A 25,000-nucleotide genomic window follows, 5' to 3' on the forward strand; every position below is an offset into this window, starting at 1 on the left:
ATAATATTTTGAAAATGATTCATGTTCTTATGTAGCTGCATTGTTTTATACTTTCTGGATATCCTACCATATTATTACAGTAGTTGTGTTCTGTGATATCAATCAAGCACTGCTAGGAGTTTGTTTCTTTTTTATTTCCAATGTATTTATTATGAATTAAAAAATTGATGTAGTGCGAGCAAATTTTTAATTGGAAAGTGTGACCCAGAGGAAAAAGTTAGAACCACTGGATATGGATAATTGAGCAGACCAGGGCCAAATTCCCATGAGCTACAATCACAGCTCAGAAGGGCTGGAAGCAGTTGAGTTGGCCTGAGTTTACACTCCCCAAGCAACTGTGTGAGATAAGGAAGGAGGAGCTTAGCAGGGTGGCATCTTCTCTAGCATTGTGGGTTGCTCAGACCAGGATCAGACCAGGACATTTTTCTGCTTGAGGCCAAGGACAAGACAGTGCTCTCCCATTTAGCCTACAGAATCTGGCTAGGCTGGAAGTTGAAGCTTACTTCACTCCTGGCAATAGGATAGTGTCCTCTAACACAGCTGAGGGCAGCCGGTTCCTTTAGGGGGGTTCAGGGCAGACTGTGTGGTTCACATAACTCTTTCCTCCAACAGAGTGGAATGGCTCAGGAGGAACTGCATCTGCCACCTGAAGTAGTCCCCTCACTCTGCCTAACGGTAGGGCCAGCCCTGGCTATGACAGAGAATCAGGCTCTGAGGCAGGGGTCTTATAAGATAAGATGACTGAATGACAAATCATGATGTAAGGCTTGTGGTACCAGCACAGGGTGTAAGATACAATCTTGGCTGCCAGGAGTTTAGATGTTAGAGATACATTACTCCGTCCTCCAAGCCAGTGCCTTTTATAAGCAAATTATCTTCCGAAAACTATTTGCAACCATCCATAGTCACTCCTAATAATAATAACCAGAGTTGTACTAACCAGTATTGCTCCATGATATCATTGCAGTTCAGTTCCAATTATGCTGCATTCTCAGAATGTTTATCTGAATCATGAGCAATTTGTTGACCATACCGTTCGACTTAAAAATAATAATCTCACTTTTAAAAATGCCTGAAAAATTATCATAAGTAGGAAAAGTTTTATATATGAAGAAGAACACTAAGGCTATAGCCCTATAATCATTTATCTGGATGTAAGCCCCACTGAACTCAGTGGGACTTACTTCTGAGTAGGCATTCATAGGATTTCACTACTAGTTATTTAATGCAATGCCAAAATCAGATTGTATGGGGAAAAGGGAAAGAAAAAGTTGCAAAATTTTGTGACTAGTTCATAGCAAAGATCAGTGGACAAGCAAAACAAAGGCAATTTTTTTGTCACTACCAGGACTTATACCTTGGCCTATTTTACATGTTTTTAGGGATAAAATTCACCGTACATCCAAAGTCAATGCCTGTTTGTTTTCACACTAACTTGAATGGAAGTTGACTTTCAGCATATAGTGTCCCAAACTTGGGTCTCCAGCTGTTGGACTACAACTCCCATCATCCCTAGCTAGCAGAACTAGTGATCAGGGATGATGGGAATTGTAGTCCAAAACCAGCTGGAGACCTAAATTAGAGAAACTCTGATCTCGTTATTATAATTAAACATAAGGCATCGTCAAGATCTTAAATGGAGGTTAGCAATGAAAGAGGCATTGCAGGGGATAAGAAGTCCATCTTTGTGTCTTATTAGTTGCTATCCCATGCAAAATCTTGTTTAAACAAAGCGACAGGAGGTTTGCATGATAAAATGATGGAGGGAAACAAAATCACAGGTGTTGATTTCACATTTAGCATACCTGCACCTGACAATCTTCTTCCTGACTCATTCTATGCCACCTCACAGTTTCAAGCATTGCACCCAGGAAAGCTGCCCACCCCACTCTCAAAACTCAACAGTCTGCACTGATGCTACAGATAGTATGTGAAGTGCCTGATGTTTCTGGAGAAAGTTAAAAGCCATATGAAATCTGCAAAGTGGAAAAATGTCACCTCCTCCAGAGCAGCTTGTTTCCTAATTTCAGAATGAGTCTGACATGTTTTGCACTCACTGCGATGTCACACCAGGCTGGAGAATTCAGAAGATATGGGCATGGTTTGGACAAGGCAACATGGTGGCAAGAGAACTTTCACAACAGATTATATTAAACCTCATAAGAAAGAAAGAAAGAAAGAAAGAAAGAAAGAAAGAAAGAAAGGCATTATCCTTGGAAGAGTAGAAAATTAATTTACTCCGTTTGTATGCAGCCAGCTGTGGCACTCTATTTTACAATGCATTTGATATATTACATCCTGAAATACTAGATACTATGGTGATAGGTGTAAGATAGATAGGTGCATATTACAGTGTAATGGGTCACCATTAACAGAGTCGTTAACATAGAAGGAACACCCTATTAGTACAGGATTCAGTCAGCTACTGCCTGGAGAGGGCTAAACAGTATCATGAAGCTGACGCCCCAAGGTTCATACTAAGCTTTATATGCCAGAGTGCAGAGGATCTGTGAAAGACATCACCTGCAGATAACTAAAATATCGGAACTGCCAAAATGTGTTTGGCCACAGCAGGGACAGTTAGAACAGTGGCACAGGCAGAAAGAAGCCTGCACGTCCAAGCGAGTTGTATATAGAAAGATAGCATCATGTTGTTACAGAATACCTGGATGAAACTGAATGTTTGTTGGGCACTTTATGTAATAATAATGATTTCTCTAGCAACATCAGTGTACAGCCAGGGTAGTCAGCTGCTGTTGGACTACAATCCCATCAGCTCCAGCCACCATTGCCAGTAGTCAGGGATGATGGGAGCTGGAGTCCAATAGTCTGTAGGGCATCACATTCATTACCCCTGATCCAGGGTAACAAAACAGCCAGAAGAAAAAATGAATGAGAAGTAAGGCCAACAAAGAATAATGGGGAGAAAAGCATTTACACAGACTTAAACTTTGATAGATTATTATTGATAAATATAATAATGTTCATGCCACTTTGAAATACAGTGGTACTTTGGGTTACAGACACTTCAGGCTACAGACGCTTCAGGTTACAGACTCCACTAACCCAGAAATAGTACCTCGGGTTAAGAACTTTGCTTCAGAATGAGAACAGAAATTGTGCGGTGGCGGCGCAGCGGCAGCAGGAGGCCCCATTAGCTAAAGTGGTGCTTCAGGTTAAGAACAGTTTCAGGTTAAGAACGGACCTCCAGAACAAATTAAGTTCTTAACCCGAGGTACTACTGTAGTAAATGTCCTCCCAAAGTGATTCACAATCAAAAGTTTTTAAATGAAGAATGCAATAAAACACCACCATCATAAAAATTCCATCACTAAAATTTCACATAAATTAAGAGATTTGTAAAACAAAAAGAGATTTTGTTATTAACAGAGCAACATTAATAACAAAACCCCTTAGACATTGTTAACAACCAACCTAATACCATCAAATCCGAATAGTGGTCCAATTTCTTTCCTCCCTCCCATATGAATACATATCAGCCTCCAAGCCTCATGCTAACATTTTGTGCCTGCTGCTCAGAACAGCAATGTAGAGGTGCTGGGTGTGCACAAAGTTTTTATAGCTATTATGGTGTAGGTAAATAAAACAAGATCATGCATCACCACCTGATTTTGATGAACAAGTCAGAATACATAGATACCACAATGTAACAGCATGCTGGCTGCATTAACGTGAAAAGCAGGTCCCAAAATTGGGCAAAACCCATTGTATTTTTGGGTATGTTCTCTTTATGGTGCATCTCTGTGCATTTTTACTTGTAAGCATGTCCCACTGTGTTCAGTGGGAAACATGACAGCAAGATTAAATTATGTTCTTTTATTCCTTTTCAGCATTATTACCATGTCACCCATTTGGAAATGGCGGCATTTATAGCAAAATATTCAAAAGTTAAAATGCAGCGTTGGTAGCTGTATTTCATGTGTGGACTGGGTTTTGTGTGTATTCATAGCCGGATTCTATGTGTATTTTATTCAGAAGTGACTGCATTCATTGAAGCTTACTGAAAGGTACATAGGATTTCAACCAGTCTAGAGTACTAGGAAAGTTATAATTTACTAGGAACATTATAATTTTAGATGAACCAATCTCTGCAGTTGCCAAATACACTATCAATGCTCTCAAAGCTTACACCTCCATCCTCTTCCCGTGGTCCATTTACTGTGAAAGTTGAGCAGACAGAGTCTTTGCCTTGCTTTCCTCCAACACTTGATGAAGCATGTGATCCTCACCTGCCCTGGGCTTAATCAAGCTGAGTGGCCACACACCTCCTCCCAGACCTAACAAGTCTAATGATGTTCACCTGGTCAACTAGCAAAGTGGGCTATTTTCTCTTGCCTGCCTTGGTCTCCTGGAGTGCATTTCCTGCTGCTTCTGATGCGTCAGAGGCCGCCGTGTTCGCAGGGACAGGACCACCTCTGGTTTTGGTGGTGTGTCTACTTCCCCTGGCTCCCGTGAAGTGTCAGCTACCCCTTTGATGTCCTCTGATGTCCTGTGAGTACTTCCTAACCCCCCCCCCCGGCCTCCCTTTCCTCTTCCCCTTCTTCAGCTTTTCCTGGTGTCTGCCAATTGTGGCTCCACCCCTCGCCAGGATCCCCTTTCCCTTCCTCGGTGTCCTGCCAGTTACAGTAATGTTTTAAGCATCAAAGGCACAATTTGAAGTACATAAATCCAATGTGAAAAGTTAATGGGAATTAGGATCCTAAGGGCTTAAAGTGGCTTTTCAAAATAGGGTTGAGGGATGGCTTCTTTCAGCCTGGTTCTCTAAGTTGTAACAAAAACACATTGATCTGAAAGGGTTGCATGACAAGAACTGAGCGTTCTGTGGATTGGCCTATCGTTCACCTAGATAGGCTGCCAGATTTCTAAGAGTAATGATTCAAATTAGTTGTACAAAATATTTGTGTGTGTGTGAGTGAGGGACAGAGAGAGAGAGAGAGAGAGAGAGAGAGAGAGAGAGAGAGAGATGGGGCAACATATTTCTAAAACTAATCGTTGCTTCATTTTCGCGGTGAAATTCTATTTCCTTTTAATTTGCAAAGTGTAAAATATGAATTTGTAATTTCTGCAAGCATCATTTTGTCAGTAATGTGAGCAATTAACATTTCACACTGAACTAATAAAATCAGCTTAAATGATGATGATATATGATCCATTTATGTTCAACACTGAATTTACTTTACTAGAAGGAATTATAATGGTAAAAAGGCTATATTTAAAGGAGTTATTTTGTTTATAGGATTTATTTTACCATATCGCAAAACTCTTGTGTTCCCAAAATTTTGGAGAGAAGGAGCAACAGAGCTTATACTTCTGGCTGAGCATATCAATGTTGGTTATGTTATTTATAGACTTTTTCCAGACCAGGATTCAAAGTGCTGTGGGGGGACATAACTGAGTGATAAGAGTGTGTGCTTTGTGTGCAGGGGGATGCTAGGTTCAATCCTTAGCATTTCTTGTTAAAAAAGTAGTGGGGAACCACAGACCTGAAGGCCCCTCTCTCTGGCACTCAGGAATCTCTCCAGTCCACATCCTCAAGCCAGACCACACTAGCAATTCAGCTGTGTTAATATGCCACTCAGTAACAACTCCTCTGAGCAGCTTACAATAACAATGGCAAAACATTAAAATAAAACTTTAAATTCACCCTTTCTACTGCACAGGATCAGGCAGACGTTTTCTCTGGGTTCCTCTCACTTTCTTACTCTGTTTGAATTTTTATTTGTTTGTTTTGCTGTGCCTTCATCACAGAGACCCATTACTATGAACTGTCCAAATGCATGATAGTGTATCACTATCTGGGAAAGTGTGCTGAATGTGATTGGCCGACAGTGCATCTGACCAGAGAGAATACTACTGTGGCAAACCATAGAGCGTTTTTATAGTAGGAAACAGTACATGGCGGGAATTGCTTTTCTTGTGTGCACCCCACCTGCACAGACAAATCGGAAGATACAAGAAGGCCCTAAGGTCCCATACTCCTGTGGCTCTTTACCCTGCCTAAAGTTGCTAGGAAGTCACTTTCACTAAGCAATCACTTCCCATCTCATACCCATTTCAATACTCTGAACTCTAGGCTTGTGCTGTCCCCTCCTCTGCCTGTTCTCAGACACCTATACAGACTTCTGAGTGGGCTTCTCACGTGGATTCTTTAGAACCTCCCCCTGCTCCATGTAGTTGTATGCTCTTTGGCCAAAGGTCCATCTAGCAAACACTTTCTGCTCTGATTGGCAGCAGCTCTCCAAAGTTTTAAGTCCGTCTCAGCCATGCTACTCAAGATAACTCTTTTATTAGAGATTCAGGAATTCCACCTTGGACCTTGTGGATGCAAAGCTCATGGCTCTGATGCCCTCCCCAAAATGCATTTCTCACTAGAGACAAAACCCTGGTCCCTCACCTAACAGGCAGAGGAAGGATCAGCACACCGCCATGGAGCTGTAGACACCCCCCTATTTTATCCAGAGAGCTCCCCTGAGAACTGTGCATTAGCCTCCTTGCACCCAAACTGAGAGTCTCAACCCTCAGCTAACACACGGGAAATCGCATTGCAATTTTCTGTGTACATTTAATGCTTTCTACACCAGGGATGGGGAACCACTGGCCCTGCAGATGTTACTGGACTGCAGCTCCCATCTTCCTCGGTCATTGGCCATGCTGGTTGGGGGTGATGGGAGTTGTAACCCAAAAGCATCTGCAGGGCCAATGGTTCCCCATCCCTGCTCTACACATTTAAAAATATAATGAGTGGAAGTGACCAGGCGCGTGTGCTGCATCCCCAGTCTGAGGCTCATTGCACATGCCGGCTTCATTCCTTTTACTGCCTCGGGTTACTTACGTGGAAAAATGTAATTTCTGCGCCCACCTAGTGCCAAAACATCTAACTCTGCGTTTTGGTAGCAATTCCCACCAGGCCACTGTTTTAGCAGTCATGCTTAAATGACAGGTGTAGAGACATTTTGCTGTGAATTCCATCATAAATTGTTGCTTGAACTTTTGGCATCTGGTCTTGTGACTTTATAATCCCTATAGGAAGTGAGAGAAAGGTTCTGTCTGTGACCCCTTTGACCTTGTATAACTTTGTATTTTAGAAACAAAACCTTCCCCATCTGATGCTGTATGAAGATGTACCCACCAAGGGCCCCCGTAGACAACTTATATGAAGTTTTTTAACATCACATTATTTTAAAATATGGGTGAAGCAAAGAGAGAGGATATAATGCTTCTGACAACCAAAAGGAAGGTGGATTTTTTTTCTATATAAGAATTCAGAATGAATGAACACACACACACACATGCTTCAGAAAGAAATATCAAGAAACTAAAGGGAGCAATAAAGACTGCGCTATGGAAATCAAATGTTCACAATGGACCATCCTACTTGTATTTTGCTGTTTCCCTAAGACAACTTCAGCAACTAAACAGGGCCTTGCTCAAACGATAAGCAACCTATCTCATGCGAGACAAAAATGCATAGTTTTTTTATGGTTATCCAAGGGCAAAACTAGGCTTTGTTTCACCCAGGTCAAAGACCCAGTTTGGCACACACATACACACAGCCTGGGAGCCTCAATGGCACCCCTCTGGAGGCTTCACCTGGGGCAAAAAACTTGGCTAGTTTCCTCGTATCCATGGCTTTGGGTTATCAGCTTTATACATGGACATTCGTGCAGTGGCAGACCTTGGGGTCTCAAATTTCAGTGGTGCCCTGTGCAGTGCCAAAATTCGGAGCCCCACCTCTTCCACCCCATTCAAAATCATAGTTGTGGCGTCCCCTGCGGCACCGCTTGGGCTCCACACCCAGTGTGACTCAATCCGCCTCTGATTCATGGCTGGTTTTGGTGTTAAGGGGGGGGGTGTTGTTAAATGTACAGCTGTGCTTGCAGGGTTGTTGTGAGGCATGGATCCTGCCGTCAGTTGACGTCAACACTCCTGTAGTGCAATGGGTCAGTTTGCCTGGCTGTTAACCAGAAGGTTGGTGGTTCAAACCCACCCAGGAACAGCTGTGGACAGAATTCTTACATTGCAAGGGGTTGGACTAGGGGTCTCTTCCAACTCTAGAATTCTATGATTCTATGAACATAGAGAATTTCTGCAACAGAAATGTCTCTTGCCAAACGAATTTGCTTTCAGTGATGCCACAAAGAAATGCTGGAAAGAACACCCTTTAGGAAATAAATTATAGGAAATGTTTAGGAAGAGCCAATCTCTAGATTATGGGGAAATCTTTAGTAATTAGGTGTGGTGTATGCATAAGGCAATCAATATTCTATGATATATAAACAGGCTAAGGAAATTAATACTCTGTATGTACGGAGTAATGAGATAGTATCAGGAGCTTGGCACACTCCTGTTCACCTTATTATAAAGGAAAGATAAAATAAAAATGCGGAAGGTGCAGCTGAGGGCAAGTGAAGTACTGCAGAGACGCAGAGATTGTAGTTATTCAAAAAGGTGGGGGAAACAAGATCTCTTCTCTGTGGAATAAAGAGCAGATTAAGAGAGCGCTGGGTTTTGAAGGCAATAGCAAAAACAGCTTTGAAGGCTATGTCTACAAGGCTGTTTGAACTAATGTCAACTACCACAGTGGGGCACAGACCTCAGCCATGGCACAATCAATTTATATGAATATGGGCTTTCTGGTAGATGATAAATACAGCCTAGAGCAAAATGGGGACAACGGAAAACTCATATTTAAACTACTCAAAATATACTGCCCCTTTGAAAGGATCTAGTTGTGCATCATATGCAAAGGCGTTCCTCCCCCAGGAGTGGAACAAATGATGGACCAGAAATGGTTTGAAATCAGGCCAATTGGTTGAAATTTATTGGTTACAGGAACTATGTGGGGTTTTCCGGGCATGGGGCATGGATTGGTGATTGGAGAGCATGGCTGCTATCTGATATTCACCTCCTCCCCCTCGTTTGCCTGTGGGGCCCCTACAGGAAGTAGCTAGTGGAGGTCCTACCAGTTCCTTTCCACTAACGGTTTCTTTGGCTTCTAGCCACTGTGTGTTTTAAATATTAAGACTATCAGTCTAACTGTAGTACAGATTTGAAAACAACTGAGACACATTGTTGTAGAGGTGGTATCAAGAAACTGCCACCCCAAACCACATTCACGAACAATAAGGCTTGAATTTTGCCTGGCTTTTTGGCATTCCTCCATTTATATCGGCCACCCCTGTAACAGTAATTGTTACCTGTAACCCACTTTCCATCTGTAAGTTCGTGGTATCATCAATTTTTTCCAAATATTAAATATTTAGAATATGCTGAAATATTCAATGAAAAAGAAATGACATAGCCATCTTATTGTCAAAGAAAAATATTGGGCAAATTAACTGATAGCATCAGGGTATATTTAAAGTGCTAAGATTACCGGGGCGGTGGGGGGGGGGAGAGAAAGAATTGGATTAAAAAGAATTAGCATTCCCTCGTGCCATGAGGTTTACAAGTACCGAAAGGGTGTGGAAGGAAGTCTGCAAGAAAGGTAGTGTGCCTGGACTGGAGCGAAAGTGATCATTTCAAAGTCCATGATGTGCATCTGCAGCAGTAATGCTATACACCGTTACCTGAAAGTATGTCCCATTGAACTCAGTGGGGCTTACTTCTGAGCAAGCTTGCACAAAATTGCACTGGAGTGTGTGTGGAATCTTTCAAGCTGCATTGATCAGATTGAAAAGGAGATTCAGTTGGTTTTGTTGTTGTTGTTTAGTTGTTTAGTTGTGTCCGACTCTTCGTGACTCCATGGACCAGAGCACACCAAGCACTCCTGTCTTCCACTGCCTCCCGCAGTTTGGTCAAACCCATGCTGGTAGCTTTGAGAACACTGTCCAGCCATCTCGTCCTCTGTCGTCCCCTTCTCCTTGTGCCCTCCATCTTTCCCATCATCAGGGTCTTTTCCAGGGAGTCTTCTCTTCTCGTGAGGTGGCCAAAGTATTGGAGCCTCAGCTTTAGGATCTGTCCTTCCAGTGAGCACTCAGGGCTGATTTCCTTCAGAATGGATAGGTTGGATCTTCTTGCAGTCCATGGGACTCTCAAGAGTCTCCTCCAGCACCTTAATTCAAAAGATACAGTTGGTAGTAAACCATAAGAACATAGGAGAAGCCTCGTTATACTGACCCAGACCATTAGTCCATCTAACTCAAAACTGTTTACATTGACTGGCAGCAGCTCTCCAGGGTTTTGGACAAGGATCTCTCCATGCCTGATCTGCAGATGCTGGGGATTGGTTACTGGGACCTTCTGCAGGCAAAGCAGAAGTCCTACCACTGAGCTATAAACCTTTCCCAAGTAATTATCTTATTTGTGACTGGTTTACTAGGAAATAATTTGTTTGCCGTATGCGCACTAGGAAAACTGTTGTCTTCCCATTGTGTATATCCTGTAAAAGAGAAACACACTCGTACACATACACATAAGGTGTACATCCTATGAAACAGACACACATGATCTACATACATTGGAAAGAACATTTTCTCCCCTACAATATTTTATGAATTACCCTGACAGTAGTGGCCACTGTCCACCCCCTGCCCCATCTTTCAAACTTAGCACACGCATGGCATTTTAAACATCTTAAGGATGATCATGATAGTTCATGTGTATAGAGTAGGTACTGAAGGCCCAAGGCATTTAGGGCTTGACAGGCCATTATAAAAGGAATTAATAGATCTTAACAAACGGCAGATGGTAAATGGTTAGAAAACAAGAGCAATATATCCCAGGGAATAGCAAAACTTCCACTGAATACCTCTTGGTCCCAGGCTGACAGCTTTCAGCTCGCTTTGTCAGTAGGCATTCACTTGTTAAAAAAAGAATAATAGTAATCAATTTATGTTTTTCTAAGCGAAAAGAGAGAGTTTGCATTTACCAGCTTTTCTGCAACTTGCCAATTCTCTGCTGACAAATGGTTTCATAGACCAAACCCATCTTTGCTATTAAGCACTAAAAGGAGCCTCCGAGAGTCTCAAAGCTGTTAAGTTACGGGAAAGACTAATTCCTGCATTAGTCGGTCGCAGGTGATGATTGGACAGATAGTCTAGGAGCACTTTGGTGAAGACAAATGAAACTCTGATGGCTATGTGATCAGACATCATACTCTTTCTGCTTGGTTAGTTAACATGCTATTTCCAGTGCATAAATCCTACATGGTACTCTTGAACATGCACTAAGAATATGTACCACTTACACTGCCATATCTTCACTCCTCTTATGGTCCAGATTGTTGACTGTAAACAGCATGGCCCGCACCATAAGTGAAAGATTAGCAAAATATTAAGTACAAAATGCATCTGGGTAGGAAAAATTGCTATACGGGAGGAAAACCATGGCAATAGTTTTTGATCCATTCACCAATTCCCAAACTGTGGAGCAGCCCTTGTCCCAGAATATTAGGGCATAATTGGTGGTGTGGATGATCATACTTAGGCCTAAATTTATAGTCAATACAAGAACCTAGACCTGAACCATGTGCATGAGTACTCAAGAAAACAGTGGCTCTGAGATACAGTGGTACCTCGGTTTACGAACTTAATCCGTTCCGGAAGTCCGTTCTTAAACCAAAACCATTCTTAAACCGAGGTGCAAACGTCTGGTTCAATGGCTCATTCTCCAGGTTCAATGGCTTCCAGGAAAAGTTTCTCCTGTCCTTCCTACAAGTTCCAAATTGTGTTCCAAATGCAACACTATTTTTAGAAACAGAGGAATGTCCTCTATCAACTAAAGCATGGTGGGCTGCCCTGAGATACTGGCTCAAGATCTCAGTCTTTGGCCTAGGGAAGGGGTTACTTCCATACCTAAACAACGAGGAGTTTACCAGCTCATGGATGAAAATTATGGTTAGAAAAGCCACTTCGATTGGTATGCCACCTTCTCTTCTGTACCATCTGGGCTATGATACCGCCCTTGAATCTCTGACGCAAAGGCTCTGGGACATATCACATAGTCATCTCTGATCTCAATCTCATGTTATCTGTGGCCCATTAGCAGTAGGAATTCACTATGGGTTCGATTTTCAGACACCTGCATATCTTTTCTAAGATTTGTCTGTACCAACATATTGGCATCTTTTCACCAAAGCCAGATTAAATGTATTCCCATCAGAAGTGTTAAATGGCAGACTGAGAGGTATCCCTTATCAAAATAGGATCTGTGTGTGTTCTCAGGACATCGACTACACGAGGCATATGTTATTGCATTGCGGACAATATGATCAAGCTAGAGAACTATTGATTAAATCACTATTGGCAAATTGGCTGGGTCAAACTGAAGCCTACTATACCAAATATCTTCTGGACGACAAGTCCAATGATATCACAGTGGCCATGGCAAAGTTTATTTCAGTAGTCATATGAATCAAAGATCAACATACCCATGACTAAACAAATAACACTTCGGTCTCCCTTCCCTGGGGGGTTGTCTATAGGAATCTGTATTTTATTCTGAATCCATGTTATGGGTCGTTGGACCGCAATGAAGATTATTATATTAAACCGAGGCACGCTTTCCCTAATGAGGCCTCCTGCTGCTTGTGCCCTTCCACCTTCGGGTTCTGTTCTTAGACCAAGGCAAAGTTCTCAAACCAAGGCACTATTTCTGGTTTTGCAGAGTTTGTAAACCAAATCGTTCTTAAACCGGACTGTTCTTAAACCGAGGTACCACTGTACACAGAATGCATTTCTTTTACTAATGAATGACCCCAAGCAGCTGGGATCAGGAAGTAGGTGCTACCGAGGAGGCACTCCAGGCCTCTGATTTTAGAAATTAAACACTAGAAGGAGCAGGTGTTGTCAGAAATTCAAAATTCCATTCAAAATTGGGTTGTATTCAAACAAGGGCTAAAGTAACCTGTTCGATTAGAAGAAGAAAAAAGGATTCACATTCGTGCAACAGAAATTTTATCCCATATACCCCCTAAATTTGTTGTGGGGGCTCTTCCAACCTTCCAGGGCAGATTTAGGGAGGGTGTGGGGGGAACTTGCAAGGGGTTTGCAGCGGGAATTCTGCTATGCAAGTGTAAATCCTTTCTCTAATGGAAAGAGTGTATTGGATACAGTAGAACTCTTCTCTACTGTAGTCAATGAAATGTTGGAGATCTGTTAGCTATGCATCAGACTAGTGCTAAAGAATATTAACTGGAAAATACAGTCATAGCTGTCAAGTGTCCCTTATTGTCCCGCTGCTGTCCCTTATTGATAGATGTCCCTTAAATGTCCCTTAAATGATGTCCCTTAAATTTCAAAGGAAGCACAATCACACATGAATGCACATGAATGCACAATCACATGGGCTTTGGTCTAAATGCAAGAAATTCAATGTTTCTTGCACTGGTCACAGTTGAGGATGCTGAAGCTGAGCGCACATATTACCCCAAACCATACAAGACTGAAGAGGCACCTCAGCGACATTGTAATAAATCCCTTGGGTACACCTCTTGGATCATGCTGTTGTTTTGTGAGGCAAAATGTCTTGGGTTGGTCCTGCATCCCTCTGCATTTTTGCTAGAGCAGGAATGAAGAACGTGTGGCTCTCCAAATTTTTGTTATCCCAGCCCATTCGCCATGCTAGTTAGGGCTGGTGGGAGCTGAACCCTAACAACATCTGGAGGGGAACGCTGTTCCCAGCCCTGCTGTAAATGATGCGGCCAGTCCCTCTTGTTGCATTGAGAAAAAGCTCAGATGTGTTGAATACCTCCTTCAAAGAAACTTCAATCTCTTTTCTTCCAACCGGTATGTCATCAGTTCCTTGCTCCAGAGTCAGTATTTTCTTCCTCAAAATTTCATTTTCTCTGACATGTCCTTAGGAAGAGAGAAATAGCCATCACAAAATAGATGTGACTTTTTCAGCTTCCTTATAAATGAAATTTCTTCCACTTGATGAACTCGGCCTCAGCCCATTTAATTAACTAGGTCTTAATGTCCACATTTGTCTCAAGGTGCCACTTACTATTTCTTCCTCTTCTGCCCTCCCTTTACCTTAGAGACCTGATGCCTCCACACTGCTTCACACACACACTGGACAAGAGGCAGCTCATCTCTAGACGCAATATTATATTTTCATTCCCTCTCTTTCCCAAGTTCAGAGGTGAGGGTGGAACTTTATGTAGCCCAAATGGTGCCACCCATTCACGAAAGAGAGGTCAGCAGGCTTGGGGGAACCCCTCAGATTGCAGAACTACAGAAGGTATTTGGGGAAGGATAGAGGGAACCACCAAAACAGTCCACTGAGGACCAGAAATGGGAAAGAAATTCAATTCCACTTGCATGTGAACCTAAATGTAGCTATCTCTTGAAATTTGCACTTATCAGGATTTTGCAGTTTTGTTATCCAACCAAAAGACATGCCCAACATGTGTATATTAGGCTAAAAATATATTTTAGTGAAAATTACATATAACAATGCATTATATTTGGGGGAAGTTGTAAAAATGTTAATGCATTTTTTTGTATGCCATTTTACCTAAGAGAAATGCTCCCTAAAATTCTGGTGAATATTCCTAAGTCTTTGTGGTCTTTTTTTAAAATGTAAATTAATGCAGAAATGGGACAAACTGAAGATTGGAAAAATGAGAAACAGAGGAAGTGAAATTTATTGATTAGTCCATCCTAATGTATTTGGAATATTAACAGACTGGGATGTATATGCAAGAAAAGAGTGTTAGGGGGAATGCAGTGGGGTATCCTGGAGGCAGACATGGAGCAGGACTGCTCCTCACCAGCATTTTGCTGCAGGCCCCACTTATTAAATCTATTGCTTCCTTCTTTTTGATTCATTTAATAAGCATCCTACCCATTTTGAGGGCCCAGGAAAGTCTTGTCTGTAAACAGCTTCATCCAGCTTAATTACACCCAGGTATTGGGCTACAGTGTTGACTCATGTGTTGATATAATACTTTGGTAATCCCTAAAAATCATATTATCAGGGAAAAAATTGCTTGTCTTGTAATATATAAAAAGTGAGATTAATCAAATTTCAGAGACACTAGAACAGCTCCTCAGGAGGATACATCTGCAGCACAAACAGTACACTGACTTGCAGTTGAATACTCTCGGTACAAACAGTTGCATTAATGTGGAATTACTGTGGAATTAAAATTAACGCAGACAGGATATGAAATCTCACAGCATCTGCATTTCAGTCAAGATGTTAAAGGCAGTAAGATTTGCAGATGCATTATAGTAGAACTATATATGATGGGTGTAGCAATATATGATGGGAGTAATAAAGTGGTTTCACAGAGATAGCCACAGAACAGATAAAAAAATAAGAAGAGCTCTGCTGGATCAGGCCCTTGGCCCATCTAATCCAGCCACCTGCACTCACAGTCGCCAACAGCCTGTAGGAGATCTGCAGGCAGGACTGAAGCCCAAGAGAACACTCCCCTGCTGCCATTTCCAGAAACCGGCATTCAGAAGCATTACTGGAGACACAACATGGCCACTGTGGTGTAGTGGTTAAGAGCGGTAGTCTCGTAATCTGGAGAACCAGGTTCGCGTCTCCGCTCCTCCACATGCAGCTGCTGGGTGACCTTGGGCTAGTCACACTTCTCTGAAGTCTCTCAGTCCCACTCATCTCACAGAGTGTTTGTTGTGGGGGAGGAAGGGAAAGGAGAATGTTAGCCGCTTTGAGACTCCTGAAGGGGAGTGAAAGGCAGGATATCAAATCCAAACTCTTCTTCTTCTTCTACTGATAGCCTTGTACTCTAAGAATTTTCCTAATCCTTTTTAAAAGCTATCCAAGTTGGTGGCCATCACTGCTTTTTTCTGTCATAAATCTTCCTGCAGAAACAAAGAAAAACATGCATGAGACTCTTAATCGGGGTCGTGAGTTTGAGCTCTACGTTGGGCAAAAGGATTCCTCCATTGTGCCCACCCACGCTAGTTGTTCTGGAAGTGGCACTGGAAAATTGAGGCACTTGGTGCTGATACTTTTCATATTCTTCTAATTCCTTCTACTTATTAAAGTCTTTAGTTTATGCTTTTCCTTCATTAACGGCATCTAGTTGACTCCCTAGAATTTCAAAGTCACTTTGATATGTATACTAGCTTGATATAATGATTTAGCAATTACATATTGGTTATTGACAAATGGGTCATTATTTCAGATGTGCCAGGAGTTGCCATCTGGAGGCAAGTTTTGATACGGGAAGTTTAATTCTTGATACTTCAAGTAGTCATGTGAGATGGCTTTCATGTTGTTGTTGATTCAGTTGTACTTTTTGGAGTAAAACAGATTTATGTATTTTCTGAAGTGTGGTCATAAATATCTGAACAGGCACTGGCAGAATTCCAGCACATTTGCTTTTAGGGCAGGGAAGTGTGTTCCGTCTACCACCATAACACTTGGTATCTCTGTTTACCATTCTTCATAGACAAGGGCTGCAAATATTTTCTTCCCATTTCTGGGTCCTGCATTCCCCCTTCCTTGGTAGTGAAAGGTATATGAAAGACCCAGTTCACACTTTCTGGCAACACAGCGAAAATACAACCTTCATTTTTTGTTTAAAAAGTAATTTTTGATAGAATGTCTTTCATCTAGTCCAGCCCTGGGTAGCAACATGGTGCCCTTCAAATGTTGTTGGATTATAATTCCAGTCAGCCCGAACCATTAAGCATGATGACCTGGGTCCAACAACATTTAGAGACCACCATGTTGGCTATGTGAGCTAATCTGTGAGAGCCAGTGTGGTGTAGTGGTTAAGAGCGGTAGTCTCGTAATCTGGGGAACCGAGTTCGCGTCCTCCACATGCAGCTGCTGGGTGACCTTGGGCCAGTCACACTTCTTTGAAGTATCTCAGCCCCACTCACATCACAGAGTGTTTGTTGTGGGGGAGGAAGGGAAAGGAGAATGTTAGCCGCTTTGAGACTCCTTAAAGGGAGTGAAAGGCGGGATATCAAATCCAAACTCTTCTTCTTCATCATCTGATTTCACTAGATTTGAATCATCTCTCTCTGTAAATCTATTCATCATCCAGCATATCTATTCACCTCCCCCTCTTGAAATTCTATGCTGGCCTGAGTGCAAGAGATATTTCTAGGAAGAACCTGCAGTTGGGGTTACCTGTGGAGGTGCCACCAACTGGCCATGCACCTGAGGAAATGCAGACTTCAGTGCCCAGCATCAGCCAACAGCTGACCAATCATTCACACATTGTTGGCATTTGAAACTTTAAGGTGTAACTGGCAAATGTATGTGGTGCGTTGCTTGCTGCTGATTCACTGATCTGTTGCTTCGGGCTGATCCTGCATCTTGTTATGAGCTACTTACATCTACTGTGGCCTAACACCAGTTCTGCAAGTCAAGTTGGTAGAAGTTTGATAGTCAGCCTGAATAGCTTCCTAGCTCTTGACTGCTTTCCAGTTGTAGTCCCTTATCTGTAAACCTTGCTCTAAAACATGCACTCAGTTACTGAGTTGAGAATGAACTATACAGGGAGAGGAATGTTTGTTGACTTGAACATTTTGAGAGGCATATATAAGGGTTTGAGGTGGGGCTGTGCAGAAAAAAGGAATATATGTTAGTCATGTATTGTGGAGTATTTTCCCTATGCCTAGTATCACCAGAACATTGGCATGTCTCTCTGTAACAATTTTTTTCATATAGACAAGCCATTAATACTTTCTTTTGTAGCTCACCCCTTCCACCTTCCCTTTATTCTGAATTAAATTATGAGGTTTCCAAATAGTTGACAATTGCTCTAACAATATGGTTTAATTTGCCACGTGACACAACACATGCCCATTCTGGATGCATGCTTTTCAAGTAATTCTGATGGCAAGTGCTTGCCCTGTTGCGCCTTGGACCAGCAGTTCCCTGCAATGAGCACGTGGAATGTGAGCGCAATATGTCTGTAACCAGCTACTGCATTGCAACGGCAGCCTGTATATACTCTGCAGGTCAAAGTTTAGACACTTATCCGTGGAGTGATACCCACTGGCAGTGTTTACAAGCAGAGGTTTCTTATTTTTGGCAGCGGATACTCTTCAAGAAATTAAAATAAGCCATAGACTAAGGGCTGGTTCACACTGTGTACTTTGTTTCAGTGCAATCCTTTCCTCCCTAGGACATCTTTTTCAAAAGAATGAGCCAGGCTCTTTTCCAATACAAGTTCTGTTTCCCAGGGACAAGTGCTGTGCTTGTGGCAGCTTAAAAACAGATGTGTCCCTATGATGCAGAAGCTGCTGCTCAGAAACAGAGGCTGCATCTGCAGAGATCTCAGTTCATCATTTACATGTTCCATCTGTATCAATGCAGTGACAGGGGTACATAAAAGAGGAGTGTGGAGACAAAATTGACAGCGTGAGCTGACCCTTCAAGACACTCTACTTAGTCAACTTGTGCACAGTGCTGTTGCAGATGTTATAAACAGAATGGAGATGTGATGTGCAAAGATAATCGGCGGGGAGAGCATTTAAACAGAAAGTAGTCTTACAAACAAGTGTTTGTGAAGCACTAATTACTGTCTAATGAATGGCTACTTCATCAACACTACAGCACTTGATTTGTTTGCACAAAGTTTTCAGGGAGGTTATATAGCACCAGCTATTTGTTGAGCATTTATTCAGATTTGCTTGTCTGTAAGTTATGTGATGTCAGGTCAAGCAGTTGCAATCCCACACTTTCTAGCGCCTTTCCCTATTATTCCTCTTACTGGAGAAGTAGTGAGGATGTGGCACATCAGTACCAAGCCTGCTTCAATTATGCAATCTGAAATTGTTATTTGCTTAAATCCCATTTGGAAAACAACAACAGCCCAGAAACACATTTTCTCGAGGTTGTTGTTTCAGTACCTCCAAAGTTTTCCTTCTGTATTTATTTCCTGCTCACTATGTTAGGTCACTCATCTAGGTCATTAATTGCTTGTGCCAAGTTCTGAAAGCCACCAGATTCCAGCTAACCACACTGCTTCAATTTCATCTGATTAATCCCATTAAAATCAGTGGGACTAATTCACTTTAAATGGAAGCACTTCAGCTGAACAGGGCTATGGGTCCATCGTTTTATGCAAAGATTATTATTGAATCTTTTTGACAAGGAAATTGATTTCTATTTCAGACTGAGACTTGGAAATGACTCTCAAGGATTTAGTAGTTGCTTGTGGAGGATTTGTATCTATATCCATAACTATTGCGGGGTGACAATAGACCATAGGCAAATGTGTTTTTATTAAAGTTGGAAGATCGCAGTCCAATAGCGCTTTCTTGGGATGGATGCAATAAAAATACTGGACACTAACCTGATGAATACCTTATTTTCCTACCTCACATCCTTGAGGTCCCAAGTGCCTTCAGAGCTCCAGCACGTCTCTTATGTTTATAACCACTTGGTGAGCCACAATCCTTGCAAGATTTTGGCTCTTCTCATCAGCAGGCTTAATCTTGGTGTTTATCTAGCACTTAACCTGCCAACTTTACAAACATCCAACCTCTCTTATCACCTTTCCCCCCACCTTGGTACTGTTTGCCACCCTCTTTTATTCAGTTGTAGGCCTTTTCTCTTATTCCTTCAGTATCTTCCTACCATCTCTGGTTACCTCCACTTGGTTTTACCTGTTCACTACCTGCATCTCTGTTTGTTCACCCTCCTCCTCTGTTTCACATACAAACACTCACTCTCTTTTCTGGATGGCTGGGACCCACCCCTGAGGTGTCTCATGCCCTGCATTTATCTTCTCTCAGGTTGAGCAGCACTGTGTCCTCAGCATGCTGTCCCCACAAAATTATTTCTGGTCCAACAGATTCACTTTCTGGTCAGACTGCCAGCACCTCAGTGGAAGCTTCCCTGTTCTCTTTGTACAGTGATGATAACACTTCTAAATGTAATAAATTAATCACAGCTCTGTGCACTTATGGTAGAAAGAAACCACTCACTGGTTCGTGCCCCACATCTTAAATTTCAAGGGTTTAAAAGCATTCTGATATGGGACAGAGATTGAAATGCATACAAGGCCTCCATCTTCACCCACACCAATGCCGATCCCAAGAATCCCACTGCCATTGCACCTAAAGCAGCATCAGCCATAGGGGACAGGGAGACTTGGTGTTGTGATTGCATGCTGTGCCAAAATTGTGGGGGGAAGGTGCATGTGGGCTATTGTAAGTCTGCCCCACCTGCTCTGTGGCCCCTTCGTTCTGCAAGCTTCCCACCCACCTGCGTTGGCAGATTGCTTTTTGAGACTAGGAATTTTTGGCTTCTTCACTGATGGGCCTTGCTGGCAGGATCCCACCCCCACCCCCATCACTGATTTGATGACGGGTGTAGTTAGCAGGGGTAGCCTTTAAATAGGTTGAATGCCACACTGGCAGGGTGGTGCAGGGAGTTATCAGGTGGTTAGAGTTTGTTGATCACTCTTAGGGGTGAAGGGTGTAGTCCCGATACTTGCCCTCAGGGCTATGGGATTTGCTGGCACCTGGGACCAGCCTATAACAGCTGCCTGGAGTTGTGGGGCTGGAAAAGAAGGGCCTCTCTATTCACCTGAAAGTGTGTGGATTAAGAGAAGAGCTTGTGGATATGCTACACCTCAAGCTTGGCAGGCTTGGCTCACCTACTGCTTTTTTACAGTTAGATCCTGCCCCTTGCTCCCCCCACTGTGGATCAGTTGGTGCTACCATAAATAAATGTGGACCAGTTCACCAAGCTTTTGTGGCTTGCCTCCTTATTTCCCTGTCATCACAATCACTACTTGTATTTAGAGTTTAGCTGGCTAGGGCAGCATACCCTATAGATATGCCATAAAACAAAAACAAAGTCAACTTAGGAACAACACACAACTTGGTCCAAGAAAGAAATCGTTGTCATGGTCACACAATATATATGTGGGAGATTAAGCACAGGTGGTGGCCATGATCCAGAAATCCTGCTCTAGTGCAGCTATTTTGCTTCTCACAAGCAGCTCCTCTGTGTACTTTGTGCAAGAGAAAATCTGTTCCACATGTGGAAACAAGCATATTGTGCAGACAAGAAGTTCCATTCCATTCGCAGTCTTCTGCATTGCAGCCAATATTTATATCTTTGGGTCATTGCAGACTTTACTCAAGAGTCAAGCCTTGGTTTGCTACTACATTTATCAGGGAACTGGAGCCAATCATGGCTTCCTGACAAAGTATGCCTGTATAACTTGAGATTTCGCAAGCCCATGTTTCTCACCTTCAGACTTTCAATTTTTAGTTATACTGAAAATGTGGATACCTGAAAATTTTGTAAGAGAAAGGACCAACTGGTTTTGTGACTACTGCTCTCGGAATAAAAAGCATACAAGAAGCTGAATGGTGAGCATTTCCCCACATTGCATCCTTTTAATAGGCAAGGCAGAGCATGTTATGTGTACATCAGGGAAAGGAGTAAACATGAGCCTAAAAAGCCCCATGTAGTATTAATAAAGCAGATAGGTTTTCTGCTAACTTGTCTGTTAGTCTTGCTTTCAGAGCCCTTGGGGTACCTACAAACACCTCTGTAACAAATTTGTCAAATATTACATAACTCCTAAATAAACACATAGGAACTGATGAGCTCGCAGGGTGGAAGAATGAACTTCCAAGGAGAAAAAAAATTAAAAAATAAAACCTTGTGGGTTATAAATGGGTCAAAAAGAATTAGACATTTTATTTATACACCAGAAACTTAAGCAAGTGAATGAAATGGTTTCATTTACATTTTTTACATCCAGCAGCAGTGAAAACACTGTTTACATTAATACTATAGTAAAATTTACATCTTTTGTTTGTTTGTTAAATATGCCTGATTTTTATGGACAAAACCCATTCCGATTTGAACTCTTGAAGTAACAAGGGTGAAAGTGTGCTTTATAAGCAGTAATAACACTAGCTTTCCAAAAATGTACACTAGTATTGGAATGTGTAGTCTAAATCCTGAAGTAAATTCTCCAAAATGTGAATGCCCAATTTGAGGAATCTGAGTAAAACAGACTATGGGAGCTTGCGACTGATTCTGACCGGGGACATTAAAGTCCACCCTGGTTTATCTTTTAAAGTATAGCTCAGTTGCTCTGTTCCTAGCTGGCTATGCTTCGATTCCCTAATCACAAAGAAATGCATTCTTATGAAGTTAAGCAGCTGTAGACACAGAATGCTGATGATCACTTCCCCATCTCTGAGTTATCCAAAGAAAACCCAGTTAGTGGTAATTCTACCTAATGCTTGTAACATTCACATGAAATTTTAATTGATTTTCAAACAGTACAACTGTGCCATGAATTCAACCACACAGAATATAAGCCTTAAGCCCACTAGGTTTAAGCAATTGTGTCTTTGTAGACTAAAACTATGTAAAATAAAATCTGATAACTCCCTGGTGTTAGAGGTAGACAGTTTTCTTTCAAATCCTAGGTTTGGTCCTTTATTTTATTCAGCAGTGAGAGCCATGAATACAGAACGAACAACAGCTGTTACAATTCTCAACCATGACTTCTAACGTCAGAGAATTCAAGGTATGAACACAGTACACAGTAATGAAAAGTATCAAAAATTAGTTTACCTCAAAAAAGATAAATAAAACAGGTATATTCCACCAATACATAAACAAATGTTTGTGCTACAGTTAAAATTTGCTGTATACAAAAGATCATAGTCCCCATTATCAGCTTATGATAGAAGCAAGAATACATGAGCCATTTAAATTGTCAGACATTATGCTTTATAAGGTATGCACAGAAGTTCAAGCAATAAATACATACATTAGTTCAAAGCCTTACAATAGCTACGCAAAGCAGATGCAGAAAAAGCAGGTTTGCTATTACTAGCAAGCAATGATATCAGAGTAAAAATTCATGAAATGCATTAAAGCAACATTTTTCTTAGAAAAAGTCTGGTCATTTATGGGTCCACCAACATTTTTACATAATATGCACAATTATCAAAATACAGACCAAGCATCTCAGAAAACTCCAAAAAACCTAAAGTCTATTTTTCAAAGCAATTGCAGTTTTGGAGGTTTTTCTGGTATAATGTGCAAGCAGCTATTTTTTTCATTAAATTGTATTTATATAAAACCCATGCAAAACTCTACAGGTATATGCATTCTGTGGCTGAGACTTCCTTTCAAAAAGGTTTGTAACTGAGGTATGCATACTTTAGCATTGTAGTCTTAGGCCACCACCTTGATGGTCCAATTATCACATTTACTTCCAGTCCATCAAAGTCTTTTGAACATACACTTGAAAGAAACATTAGTTCCTTTCAGGTCATCCCCACATTAGGGATCCTAGGTGACTGGAAAAACAACAACCCCATCATTCACATGGTAAATCTTTCTTTTGATGTAATTACTATAAACCTTCTGTTATCATGACCCAAAGACAAACATAATGAAAAGTAGCAGTTACTGTGACTTTCTCTCACAATTCATGCAATCTGCCATAATTGTTCTAATTTCTTTTTGTTTGTTTTTTTGTTTTCTTTTGCAGAGGTAGAAGCTTTCAGAAAGCCTTTTGGGTAAGTGGGAAAACCCTTTCGAAAGCCATTTTGTCCTTTTATTTGGCGTGATAGATGACTGCGTTTCTCTTTAAGTCTATTTGCTGATTTCAGCAAAGAACACAATGAGCTTAGTTTGCAAGACCCAGGCCCATCACATGGAACTGGTACCTATGCTAAGCTCCAGCAGTCACCTTCTGTGGAAAAAACTGTTTGTAAAGCAATAACCATAATCAGGTTATGAGGTCCCTTGGTTGGGGGGGAAAGTATTATCAAGACTTGGCACAGCACATGAAAAGCAACACGTAAAGTTTCTAGGATTCAAGCAAACATCAGACTATGCTATTTTTAACTACACCATTAATGTATTGTCGTATTTTTGGGTTTGGAGTTGTCAAAAGAGAAAGGAGAGAGAGAGAGAGAGAGAGAGAGAGAAAGAAAGAGCATTCCAACAATTTGGCCTGTGCAAGTCTTCCAAAGGGAGTGTATTGTTAGTGTTAGTATCCCGTATAAACAGAGGCAGAATCATATGTAACTTTGGTTTGACTGAAAATAAATACCATGGACTACAATTGCTATAATCTTTGCTTTCAGTGTAAAAACTCACCTAGATTACTTTAAATCAATATGAAATTAATTTTTGGCTTTACTAGACCTTTTTATGTTTGGTTCCTACTTTTTTGTCATTATAACTTAAGACTATAAAAAATAGCACACAACGAAGATTAAGACCATACAAGACTTATTCTAACAACATGTATTCACCACAGGGGAGGGGGGAAACCGGTCTGAATGGGGAGGGAACATAATTAAAAAAACATATTTTACATAACAATATGCAATCTGCATTTGCATCAAGTACATAATTGTTTTGGTCAGTGATCCATATTTGTTGCTTTCTATCGTAACTTCTGCCCGCACTTTGTTCCCACCTTTGTCTTAAAAATGAAAGCAAATCTTCACTGCACTTAAGATTGACTTTTGGCCTCAGAAGATTACACTATGACAAAATTGACTTTCCCCCCCATATTTGTTTCTTGGTATAGGGCTAAAATGAAAAGATCCCAGAGGTCGTCAGAAAACAGCAGGTAGTTCATGGAAAGGTTCCTTTGTACTAATTAAAGTTACAGAAGGCTGACCAAAGCATGTGGCTGCTTCTGTCATTGAGCTATTGGCCATTGTTAGAGTAGGCTTTGGTTTGCAGCTGTAGCCTTTGACTGTGTTTGCAGGTAGACAAAGCTTTATCACAAGGAGGTAAAGAGTACAGTTGTAAGATAATATGCAGATATGCAAATGTTTCTATGGTGCTTGCACAGACAATGTTAGCTTAGGATTGCACTTTACATCTTAACACTAACAGCACAGACTGGAAGCTTAAAAAGGTTTTTAGATGGTTGCAACAGTCTAATTACTGTGGTTTGTTTATCTAACTTATGTCATTTACAGTTGGTGGCACCAACATAAAAAACTAATGTTCTGTTGTTCAAAATTCAGCTAGATACAAGCAGTGACACTAATTTCTGATACTACTCCTGTGCAAATTAAAAACAATA

General features: G+C 41.4%; 1 protein-coding gene and 1 long non-coding RNA gene across 9 annotated transcripts in view; one reads left to right on the forward strand and one right to left on the reverse strand.

Moving 5' to 3' along the window:
* Positions 1-23,872, forward strand: part of LOC309541776 — a 126,613-nt gene extending 102,741 nt beyond the window's left edge. Inside the window, exon 4 of the long non-coding RNA XR_014223919.1 lies at positions 21,187-23,872. This is a non-coding gene — a long non-coding RNA (uncharacterized lncRNA). The remainder of the gene's footprint in view (positions 1-21,186) is intronic.
* The window catches only part of FOXP2 (forkhead box P2), a 339,779-nt gene continuing 337,137 nt past the window's right edge, over positions 22,359-25,000 (reverse strand). For all 8 annotated transcript variants that reach the window (XM_082239660.1, XM_082239662.1, XM_082239655.1 and 5 more), the window contains one exon: positions 22,359-25,000. This exon is cut by the window's right edge and continues 611 nt beyond it. The gene's annotated coding sequence lies outside the window, so the exon portion shown is untranslated.

This window comes from Podarcis vaucheri (assembly GCF_965113315.1).
Source record: "Podarcis vaucheri genome assembly, chromosome: 10".
NCBI classification, from domain to species: domain Eukaryota; kingdom Metazoa; phylum Chordata; class Lepidosauria; order Squamata; family Lacertidae; genus Podarcis; species Podarcis vaucheri.